The following is a 12,646-nucleotide window of genomic DNA, read 5'->3' on the forward strand; positions in this document are numbered from 1 at the left end:
TCCTACCAACCATGTTCGGTCCTTCCACATGTGGTGTTCGTCCAACTCCATAACCTATGACTCCATTTGTCTTTGGCTATTCCAATGCATACTCACTGGAGATGTTGAAAATGTATTTAGAATAGCCCTCCACATATCATTCCATTTTTGTGACACTTTCTAAAGCGTTCCTTTCATATTTCCAGTTACCTCTCCGATACGACACTGGTATGGAGCTATCGACCTCATTCCATCAGTCCTCCATTGCTCGCCTTTCCGACCATGCTCAAGAGTGGCACCAAAGGAGGAGCACATGATGTGCCCTGCCCTTCAAAGACCATGTCTATCTAGATTGGTTTCTTAGGAGCCTTTTAGCACCCATTGGAAAACGTGTGGCCCCATTTTCCTCAAACCGAGGAAGAAGCTATCCAAACCGCTCTTAGATATGACCTGATTTATGCGCAATCTGGTTATGTCTATACTGTCATTCCATACCTCCTTCATTATGGAAGTGCTAATGCACCGGGGGCATCTCACGCCGCCGATGGTATCGTTGGAACCCTTTCACACCCTTTGCCATATACTCATCAAAGTTATGGCTATCCACAGGGGGCACCAGTTCCTCTCACACTTATGCCCCTCCTTCTAGGAACATGTTTTCAGGGCCCCAACTTGTCTACCAAATGGTTGCTCCTCCTTATTCACAGTATAGTGCTCCAGCCCCTCAAGAGTTAGTGATGCAGCCTCCGATGCATCCTCAGCCCCAGTAGCCACCACCCCTTTAGGGCTAGGTGTTTGCACAACAAAGTGTGACCAATCCCCAAAATTTGAAGAAAAAGAATAATGGGAAGGGTAACAATGGTAACCAGGGTAATTAATGTAATCAACCTGGTGAACCCTAGGGGAACTAGCCTAACACCAACAACCAACAACATGGCAGCCAGCCCAAGCAACCCAAGGCTACTCGTATGAACAATCCTTGTTCATTAGGGAGTTTAGACTTCTGTGATCCATAACATTGTTTAGATAATCTTCGGCAAAATCACATAACCACTTTTTTTGTCGACGCGTTTCGAACCAACCAGTGTGGTTCATCGTCAGGACAAGTTGACGATGAACCACACTGGTTGGTTCGAAACGCGTCGACAAAAAAAGTGGTTATGTGATTTTGCCGAAGATTATCTAAACAATCCTTGTTCATGTTGTGGTGTACATGGCCATTATACACATGAGTTTCCTCTCTTACCCAAAATGCACCAAATGTGGGAAGCTTAAGCAGCTTCTAGAGGTCAACAATCACCTCAGAATCCCACGCCATCTCAACCGGCAATGCTCAACAATCCTTTTCCTCAGCAATGATTTTTTGCTGCTCAACCTCAGCCAAGTTAAGCGGTCAATCCACCCAAACCTTCTAGTCCTGGTGACTACCATATCCTTATGATGAGCTCTAATGAGGATAACCCCTCCAATATCAACCTACAAACTCGGTTGCATCAATATGACAAGCCATCGACTTCATCCACTACTGAGTCCAAAACCAATGCATCTCCTTAGCCTCTTACAACACCAAATGGTCCATTACAGATCCCTCAACTTAAAGTTGATTCCATTCCTAAGATCCAAAAGGTACCATTATGGCGTAATGCGACTTCTAACTGAGTTGCACATACATACAATATAGTAGAAAACTTGGCGCAATCACCTGCCGCCATGTTGATGCTGGAAGTCCTCCACTTGTCCTCATCTCAAAAGAAATCTCTACTAACTGCCTTGGGTGCTCTAGATCCTTTTGAAGATTGTCTTATTGTCTTCTTGGTTGATACATAAACCATCCCCATTGCCTTCATCTATTGCTTTCCAGATACTAGTTAAAGTATGTAATGCCATCATTTGTTGATGCATTATTGAAAAAGGTGCATCCACCTGTGTGATGTTCACTGTTGTTTGGAAATAATTGAATTCACTTGAGTTGCCCCTCTCCACCATCACTTTGCGTGCTTGGGAAGGACACTCTTTCGAGCCCCTTAGCATGCACCGCAACTGTCCAATGACCCTTGCAGGCAAGACTGTCCATGTCAAAATTGAAGTCATTGATGCCCCTCTGGATTACACCATTCTCTTAGGTCGTAGTTACAAATATTCCATGTCAGCTGTCGCATCTGTGGTTTTCTACAAGTTGTGATTCCATGATGAAGGGAAGATCATCACCATCAATCAATTGACATACTATGAATCGACATCTGTGGCCTCCCCCAAGTCCATTATCTCATCAGTGTCTGAAAAACAGCCTTCACCTCCTATCACCGGTGTTTCACCCAAAATCTATAAAGATTCCTCATTATTGGGTTCTTTCCATGGTCCTCCCCCTCCCATGTCAGAGCCTAACTCTATGAGTGTTTTCTTTTTACAAGCATCACGAGCTACCCTTAAGCAGTCCAGTACATCCGAACAATAGCTAGCTCCTCAACACCCGACTATTTCCATTCCAGCTGAGCCATCTAGATCCACCCCCCAAGGACCTCCATCGTTTGTGGGTGCCTCTCCTATGTTTCCACCAGGAACTATTCCTCTAGGTCTCAACCTTCCAGGAGCTATTCTACTGGGACATTACCTTGCAAGCTATATACCTTTCTTATTCCCCCCTGTGGGAGTATTTTTTGTCCCTGTCATGGCTTCGATGGTCCTTCTTAACATGACTCTAGGTATCCCAGTATGGCACATCCTCTCCACAGTAACTACCAACAATGACACATCCTGGGCTCCTGTGGTACCCCATCTAGGATTTCTACATGAGGATGGATAGTGGGTATCTTCTGAAAGAAGAATGCACAGAGTACTGTACTAAAAGCATAGTCACGGTTTGCTTGCCTCTTGCGAAGACTTAGCTATCATTTCATCGACGACAGCATCATCTGGGTCCACCCATAGTATGTCCCAACCAAAACACTCTCAACCAACATCATCTGTCCACTAGTGATGTGGTGGAATTCCTGGCTGCCCAGGACCCGTAGCACAACTATAGGAATAGCCTGGGTCTCTAACCTCTCTAGATCAACAAAAGGGATAGTCATGCCCTTGACACGAACACCCCGTTGACAATTGTGCTCCACAAACTCAGTATTGTTCCTCCCACGAGGTAACACCAGATGAATATCCCCCACCACCCCGAGGGAGGCAGTTTGGTCAAGAAGTAAATATCGTGTAATGTGAACTCAACCTTGTGCCCTGAATGACAAAGACCTCTTGGTTTGGATCCCAATAACAGAAAATTCTTGATAGCAAGGGCTCACCTGCCTCATTAATGGTTTCTATACCAAATTGAGAGCCCCATAATGAGCCAATACCCCTCGAACCCCCTGATTCCCCTGGATTTCGGATCGAAGAGTATCTAAGTCTCATTCATACCAGTTGATTTTCATCTCTACCATGCTTGAAAAACACCACATGTCTTGTCAGTTCAAAGAAGAAAACAATGGCCTACACTAATCAGCCTACAACCCCCACCAGGAAAATAGACCAACCCTCTCTTCAGCCCCAAATTGTAGTTTTTAGCCCAGAAAGTGCGAGCTCACAGGTTTCCAGTTGTTTCTTGTGATGCAGATTGCACTTTTGGATCCAAAAAGAGCAATATGACTATGAGCAAGAACAGGGGTCTCTCAGGGAGCTGCCACCTACTTGAAAGTCGTAGATCCTGATTCGAATGGTTTATTTGTCTGCTAAAATATCCTGAATATTTATGGCCTTTTTCTCCTCACCACAACTTACTTAGCAAATGAATCCAAATTGGAGAAAAAACCTCCTTTCATAAAAACATCCACAATTGTTTTCTCACCCATTGCGACCAAACCATAGCTCACTTTGATGAACCATCAACACCATTGGAAAGCTATCATTGAAATCTATAATGGGTCTTCCTCAGTTTTTGATGATTTGACACTTCACTGGGAAGTCATTTTTCCAAGAAAGGTCACTTTGTCGCCTCTCAAAACCAAATTTCATCATAAAAAGACACTTCTACTTTGAGGTCCACCTCCTCTTAATACATTTCATACCATATGTTGACTTTCATCATGAGTAACCATCGTTTACTCATGTTTTGAAGGTACCCACTGGGCCTAGTCTGTGTGGCAGCATCATCAAGTCACCCTTGTTCAGAGCATCCGTGATGAGTCACCCTTGCATTTTTGGAGTCTATTTCATGTTATATTATTCCATCCATATTCATATACCATTCATCCTGTGTTTCTCATTTTGGCTTCCAGTCATATTGTCTTGATCCCTGTTAGAGTTGAGTTAGTCACGGCCGAGTCAACCATTCACTTTATGCTCTCACAATGTGTTGTAATGGCTACAACCACCCTCCAAAATTTCTCCTTAGCTTCATTTGGAGCCTCCCTACCAACCTTCAGAGCAGCATGTCTTGTTTCGTCAAGTACATAAGATTTAGTGTTTTTCTTCCACAAAGGAAGCCTGTTAATCAAACCTCGATCCATTCCCCTCATAGATTGTTCATCCTGAATTAGTCTAGTAGTATGCTGAGCAGCTCCTTCAAGATTTTGTGCAAATCTAGAGGGCAACCAACCTTCCCTCCAGAAATTGCGCAATCCTAATTGGGAGCCTATTGGGCCCCAAAATTGCGCAATTCTGTTGAGCAAGCTTCACCCAGAAATTAGGCAATCCTTCGCAGCTAGGCTGCTCAGCCCAGAATTTGCGCAAATCTGGGTAGCAGTTAGTTGCTCTGCCCAGAAATTGTGCAACTCTTCCGAGCAGTCAGCCTAGCTCCCAGCCAGAAATGTGCATTTTCTCCCATCAGTTGAATAGCCTCTTACATGTGCAGCTGAGTTGACTAGTTCCCTCCGAGAATGAGCAAAATAGACTTGCATGCATGGGCTACTTCACCCAAGGTAGCACGCAAAGGAATCCCTTGTTTTAGGGACCTATTTTTGGTAGTTGGAGGTTACATGCAAGGATAATTTCAGAAACCTCCCACCAAGTGTCGCTTTCCCTAGATTTGTGGCATGTGGATCACAACCTCGATTTTATCAAAACTCATCAACTAGACGCTGCAAAGCTCATTCTTCACATCAACCTTACAGCTCTGATATCCCACATCGCATCTAGGAGCTGCCATCATATTCAGCTCAACTGTTTTGGGGTAAGCCTGCTTTACATGTCTTGTGTTGCATTTCTGGAATTTTTTGTGTTTCGCTTCGTATGAATGCTATTTGCTCGATTTCAGTGAGCGCTTTTTGTCATTTTGATACATACTAGCTTGTACTAGCACCGTTTAAGTTTTCGTTGCTATCTCACTACTATCGTATGCATGAAACTGTTTTGCATGACTGGCTGCCGATTCAATGACTTGCTTCACCCACATGCATGTTGATCTATTTACTGAATCATTCCTTCAATGTTTGCATGCACGATAAATCACTTCTGCTTTCACTTAGTGTCGCCATGCATTCACTTCCACATTTGATTTCAGTTGCATGTCGGCGAGTCTGGCCAACCTTGGCCCAGAATCTTCCTTCACTAAGACAAAATTGTGCAATCCATAGAAGGAAGGCTCTGTCTTCCTCCCCAGAATTGTGCATTTATATCGAGGCACTATCCTCGAGGACTGTTTTGTGCATTTCTAAGGGACAGTGATTGATGTCCCAAAAAATTACGCAATGCAGTCACTAAGCCTGCAACCATTGCTAGCTGATATTGCGCATTGCGCAATTCCAACAATCAACAGCTAGACTGGACTATACATTGCACAGTTCCAGTAGTCATTCAGCCTTTCTGCATCCCATACATTTCCTTGTGTAGTCTTGGTAGTCAGTCTCCCGACCTCCTGGCGAAAATTGAGCGACATTCATGATCAGTCACCCAGGTATGTTGCAAGTCAGTTCTCAAGTTCATTTTGGTTTTTGAATGACAAATTGCTTGCCATAAATGTTTCCATGTCTCTAGGTATTGCAGGTGTTCATCTGCCTCTTAGCAGTACATGTACAATGGTTTTAGGGGAGCAGAGACGAAGACACCATTCAGAGCACACATGGGGATGACGTCGATCAAGTGTCTATGAACTTGCCTACCCACAAAGACATCAAGTTGTTCATTGATAAGGACATCAAGATATGATGACAGTAACATCATAGTGTGCCACATCATGAACATCAGCTGAATGTATCATACTAGATGCAGCAAATGCGAGAGGAAGGTTGTTGACAACATAGAGGCGGAACATGGTTATAAGCTCAAGCAGATCCATTGATGATTAAAGAAAATTTGGAGACTCAAGCTATGAGGTGACGATGTGACATATATATTGCTCGAAGACAGAGAGTGGAACAAGGAATGAGTTGCATCTGTTGAAGCAACAACTCAAGGAAGAACATGAGCTTCACAGACAAGTGAATGAGTTGTAACAAGAATAGGAACAACAGGGGGCGCAACATACACTCACAAATGAAACTGTGCTCGTACACATTTTAGATCCAACCCAGTAGCTGGCATGAAGTAGACATGGTTAGAAGTGTTGTTTATCACATGCAAGGGATTCATCATTGTGCATGTCATTGTGTGTACGCATGTGATCCAGCCCATTCAACACACTCACCAAGGCAAAGACAAGAAGCAAGCCCAATTGGAGTTGAACATGTAGTTGATAGTTGATGCACAGGACCACCAGCATACACTGGAAGATGAGCATGAACACTATGCATTAGTGTTTTTTCGGTTTGGCTGCACCCAAGAAGACCATGTGCATGTTAGCAGACGAATTGGATGGAGGAGCCACACCAATGCACCGGATGCAATGGAGGCAAGACTTCGCTTCAGCAATATGTCACCATGGAGCACATGCATACTATCACGGACAACCAAGCTTGGCATCAACTCACCACCTTCACCATCACAAGCATGTCAAAGAGTTGGTCTCACCACAATGGACTGAGTGTCAGTGATGTCTTGCATGGCTTGCTCAAGAAATTTTGTCTCACATGAACACATGTGCATTGTAATGTAACGCCTTGTCAATTGGAAGTTCAAGTGTTGATAGTTGGATGAAACAATCATAGAGTAGATGAAGATTCATGAGGGTAGATGAATTGTCACAAAGGGGAATGTCAAGGGTCACCCCACCCTTTGCTATAAATAGAACCTCATAACTCATTGTAAAGGCTTTTGGTCAGCCAAGCTTCCGATAAGACTATCTTGGAGAGATCTTGGACAGTATTGTAATGAGCCTTGGCTTCTCCACTGGTCAGAGCTCGTACATCTCTTTGGAGGAGTAGGTGGTTGTGGCTGTTACACAAAATATTGTCACCATGACTATTTGCAGTCAGTATGGGTCTATCATCATTCATACTGTCCTCCTAAGCAAGTCTCAAACCTCAGCTCTTCATGTTAAGCTTTGAAAATGAGAGAAAGACCTTAAAAATCAATAAAGCTCTGGTTCCGCACTTTCTCTCACTATTGTCTGCAGTCCCGCACCCCCTGTACATGTTACCTGCAAACCTGCCCGCTCTGTCTCTAAAGGAGTGGGTGCGGACCCCTGTGAAAGTCAAAAAGGCACAAGTTTATTCTTAAAAACTCACTTTGGGTTAATTCTAGATGATTCTAGAAGGAATCTTGACGTGGATGATTTGCTCGTAGGTGGTTCATGCATCCCAAAAGTGAAGGAGCTAATCCCTTGATGAGAGGAGCTTATCCCTTTGAAGGAGGACCTAGTAACTTCCCTCCATTTCACTATAAATTAAGGCATTGGGCTGGTTGCTAGGGACGTTAGAAGCTGAACATTTTTTAGGGTAAATGCTGTTGGAATTGAGATTTCCTAGTTAAGCTTGAGAGGAGAGATCACATACCTTTTGGCTTCATTGGGAAGAGAGTGAAACTTGTCAAAGTAGAGGAGACTTCTTGATGGACCTTGGGAGGAGCTTGTACAACATCAAGGCATAAGGTTGTAAAGTTCTTCTTGATTTAAGTTAATACAATCAGATTCATTTTTCTCAACAAATTGTCTTATGTGATTTGTTTCATGAATTCCTTGATCATCATGATAAGTATGCTTTATTATATTGGCTTTTCAAGTGCTATTTAATTTGTGTGCTTGTTTGTGTTTGCAGATTCTCTACAAGGGAGCTCATTTGGATCAACGGAGCAAGGCTTCCACAAACTTGCATTGGACCCAAGGTAGGCCTAAAACACTTGTTTGCCTTTATTTATAAACTGCATATTTAGAGAAAGATAGAAGTTTATTGGTTTTTTTGTCGCCAGATATCGTTAGATACTAGGGAGGTCAGTCTTGTCCGCAAGAACGACTCATCCGGTTGACAAAATGGTGACTCCACTGGGGACTTGATTTTTTGATTTACTTTTACTTTGACTTGAGAAACTTTGTTTTTGTTTCTGTTTTTGGCTTGTTGTGTGTGGAATTGGGTAGGTTTAGTAGATCTTGAATTATTTTTTATTTTTCATACCATTAGGAGAGGACCGCACCCTCTTCTTGTAACACAGTGCAGACGTATCCGCACTTTTGCTTTACACACAGAGCAGTGCCACACTTGTGTGAACTGCGGGCCTACGGACCCTGTCAAAATTTTGAAAAACTTAAGATTTTCTCTTTCAGTCAGCTTAGGATTTGTTTAGGTGTTTTTATCCTCTGCCCAGATCTGCACGTGACTTGTCAGGAACTCTTCTTAGGTTAATTCCGTTGGCATTAGGGTTTTAGGTGAAATTCCTAGAAGTTTTGGTTACCGGGCTTGATTTTCATTTTGGTCTTGTAGTAGCTTAGAGCTTAGAAGCCTTAGAAGCCTCAGATCACGTTGGTTTTTATTGGCCTTCTTATGAGTCTGACCGTTTGCAAAATCTGCCTTTGTTGAGGAATCCATCTTGTTTTTTCTCTTTGCGAAACTTCGAAAGGACTCGTGTTAAAAGTTTTGGATTTCATTTTTAGAAAAGAAAACAAAAATTGGTTTTTTTTTGACTGATTTGTGATTTTGGACAAATTAGTCCTTAGTTTGCTTATAGCTAAGTAAAACATCCTTGAAAAGAAATCTTGTAAGCTTTTACTTCAAATAGTTTTTGGAATTTATAGATCTCAAGATTAGATTTTTCCATAGTTTTGAGTGTTTTATAAAAATAATAAAAATCTCTTTTGAAAAAGTTTGTTTTTGTAGTATTTGAGTGTTTGAAAGAAAAGGGAAATTTTTGTGAGCATAACTAGTTGTCTCGTTTTTGAGTGTATTGGAAAAGACAAAAAGCTCTTCTTTTGATTTGTTTGTTAAGAAAAGATTTGTTTTTACAAGCATTTGCATTCTCAACTCTTTCCTAGCTAGAAATTCATTGAAGGGAAAAGATTGTTTATCATCTTAAGTGCATTTTTTAGTGATTTGGAGTTGAGTCTTCCTACCGTAAGTTTCATCTCCGCACCTTTTGACTTAAGAAAAAACCAATAAAAAAAATGCTTAAAGTAAAATCTATCTCGTAATATTTTTATTTCTAGGGATCTATATCACCAACATAGCTTAGGCTAGTATCTTGGAGTAGGGAGTAATTAACTCTCCAAGATAGTAAAACAAACAAGTAGCTGTATCTTGCAGTAGGAGATAAAATCCAATTGTTACATCTATGCTTTGGGAAAGCTCCTCTTAAAGGAGAAGCACAAGATCATATCTGAACCAGTGTGGGAATCAATCCTTCCTCATTGGGAATGATAGAAGATATTCAAGTATTAAAAACAGTAAACCTTGGATTAACCATTTTCGAGGAGCCTAGGGTCACTTGTTGGTAAACCTTGGATTATGTCAAGGAGCCTTCAAGTGGATTGAGCTTGTTACTCTGCCCTTGCGTGCGTATCGGATCATAGACTGTTCCCCCAGGTATATTTGTTTCCGTTGGTAACCATAGTGACCATATTCTATAGGATTCTTTCCTAAGGTGACGGTGGAGGGAAGATCCCACTGTACCTGGAGCAGACGTCGGCTAGACTCACTTGGATTTTCTGGGGGGTTCTCTTCACTCAAGACAGTTTAGTGGAGAAACGTGTGCTAGTCTATTCATTAAGCAGGTTGCCAGGGTAACTGTTCCAACCGCCATTTCTGTATTGAACTTTGTGATGTTCGATTTCATCACCAACTAGTGTTTTCAGTGCGGAAAGTTGTTGTTTGTGTGTGGTTTGATCTCCGAGATTCTTTAGGAGTGTGATTCAAAATTGTTTGGTTCTTTAGAGGCTTTAGGTGGTTTTCATTGAGATTTTTCTTTGTTTGTGTGTGAAGTAGTTAAAATATTTAATCGTGGTTGAATTACCGAGGAAGTCCCGTAGACTTCAGGGCCAACCTCCTGAGTTTTCACCGAGCCAGCTTGAAGGGCTACGAGCCCTTGTAACTCCTAGAGAAAGTAGAGTTGGGTCACCTAAAGAAGGAGAGTCTTCATTGGTTGTACATCCTGATTATCAAGCTTTAGTAACAGATTATAATCCACAATCTATTTCATTTTCTGAAATTACTGGTAGTTTTTCATCTACTAGTGATTTAGGTGAGGAACCTGAAATATCTGAACCTGAAACTGAATTTGCTGCTACTCCAACATCAGGATTTGTCTCTCCAACTTCTAGTGGTCCTGGTTCACCTAGGGTAGAAAGAGTAATTACCCAAAATATTCCTTCTGGACTTATAGCTATTGAAGAACTTGCTAATCCGGAAGAAGGTATCCCTGTCCCTGAAAATCAACCAACTATAGAACTTAGGGAGCGTGAATCAATCTTTTACAGTCCACCTAGGAGCAACGCTTGGTATCTTTCATTGACCAATTTTTTGGAAAACCCAGGACTAAGTTTTTCACCACCTCGAATTCCTTTACACCCAATAGCTAGGGGTTATTATCCTTCGTTAAATATGTCAAGACAATCGTCCATGTTTTCTCAATCTCTAGAAACCTTTTTATACGGCGGTCCTTCTGTTCCCTCTGGGTATCAGTCACTTACTGGTACTTTTTCATGAGCATCTCCTCAACCTATTGAACAAGGGTTATTAACTGGTAATAATGGAACTAAGCCATTGAGTGTGGAAGATATTCTTATGATATTAGGTACTATTCCTAATCCGAAACCTCAAGGTGGCCAGTTACCACCTGGGGGGCAGCCTTAAAGTCCTCAATTATCGCTTGGGGGGCAACCTCAAGGTACCCAATTTCCACCTGGGGGGCAACCTCAAGGACAGTAATACCTACGGGACAGTATGTTCCTCAAGGTCAACCCCAAGCTCAGTATGTACCTCAAGGTCAACCCCAGTATCAATATGTACCTCAAGGTCAACCCCAGTATCAGTACATGCCTCAAGGTTATCAACCTCAAGTTCAGTACCCAACCCAAGGTTTCCAACCACCTTCCGGTTAATCATTTGTCCAAGGAGCTGGAAATGTACCTTTGAATTATCAACCCTACCCTCAACCCGGTTATGGTCCTCAATATTCTCAACCTATTATGGGTCTGTACCCCGGAATGAATTTAGTGTGGGATCCATCTCAATCTTAACAGATCTTGCAACCGAATATGCAGTTGTCATCTCAAACTAGACAACCCTTGGTTTCTGGTTCAGCCCCGCAACCTGTCTAGTCTACTATTCAAACTTCTACACCTTCTGTAGTTTCTCACTCTGGGCCTAGTATGCCTCGTACTCTGCCTCAAACAACTGCTGCAACTGCTGCAACATCTGTTCAATCTACCCCACCTACTTCTGGAGTATCGACAGCTCCGGTTCTATTGTTCCTATATCAACTCCTTAGACATCTTTACCTCAGGCTGGATCCACAATTCAGACTTCGGTTCAAATGCCTATAGGACAACCTGGTCCAAGTACGATTGTCACAAGTCAACCTCAATTTACTTATCAACCGTACCAGGGACAGTACCAATTCGGTCTTGCTGTGTAGCAGCCAGTCTATCAGTATCAACCGTACCTTGGATATACATATCAACAACCTCAACAACCCTAGTACGGTCCAGTTAATCCTAGTTTTCCGGGAGGATATAATATCCCAAATGAAATTCCAATTCCTAGTTATCCTGGATATCCTCCTCCTGGGGCTGGTCTCATGACCCAGGGTTTCAGGGACCCTAATCATCAGTTACTGTTTATCGCAACTTTGGACTTTCCTGATTTGTCACGCCTTATGAACGATCCAATTAACTATCTTTCGTTTTGGCCACCAATGCCGAATAAGTTGCCTAGTGATATTCCTAAGTTTGAAGGAAAATCAGGAGAGGACCCGTCGAACCATGTGATGACTTATCACCTCTCGTGTGTGTCTAATTCCATTTCAGATGATTCAATCCGTTTAAGGCTTTTCTAGCACACTCTAATTGGTCTTACGGCCAAGTGGTACATTAAGTTACCGCGAGCCACTTTTTATAACTTTAGTCAGTTAGCTACTTCATTTTTAACTCATTTTCAGTTGCTAGTTAGATATGAAAATGGCACGGAATTATTAAATTCATTAAAGCAGTCAACGTCCACTTACATTTCAGATCACATTCATGAATGGAGACATCGACGGCGTTTAGTGAAAGTTTTTATTCCGGATTAGATCTTAGCTGAATGGTTTGTAAAATCTTTATTACTGAAGATCATTGAGGATGTAGCTAAGGCAGAAGTCATCACTGAGGAGTAAGTAATTGCTC

The sequence above is a fragment of the Pinus tabuliformis genome, chromosome X, assembly GCF_031772625.1.
Source record: "Pinus tabuliformis cultivar Carrire ecotype Pingquan chromosome X, CPIR1, whole genome shotgun sequence".
Classification (NCBI taxonomy): domain Eukaryota; kingdom Viridiplantae; phylum Streptophyta; class Pinopsida; order Pinales; family Pinaceae; genus Pinus; species Pinus tabuliformis.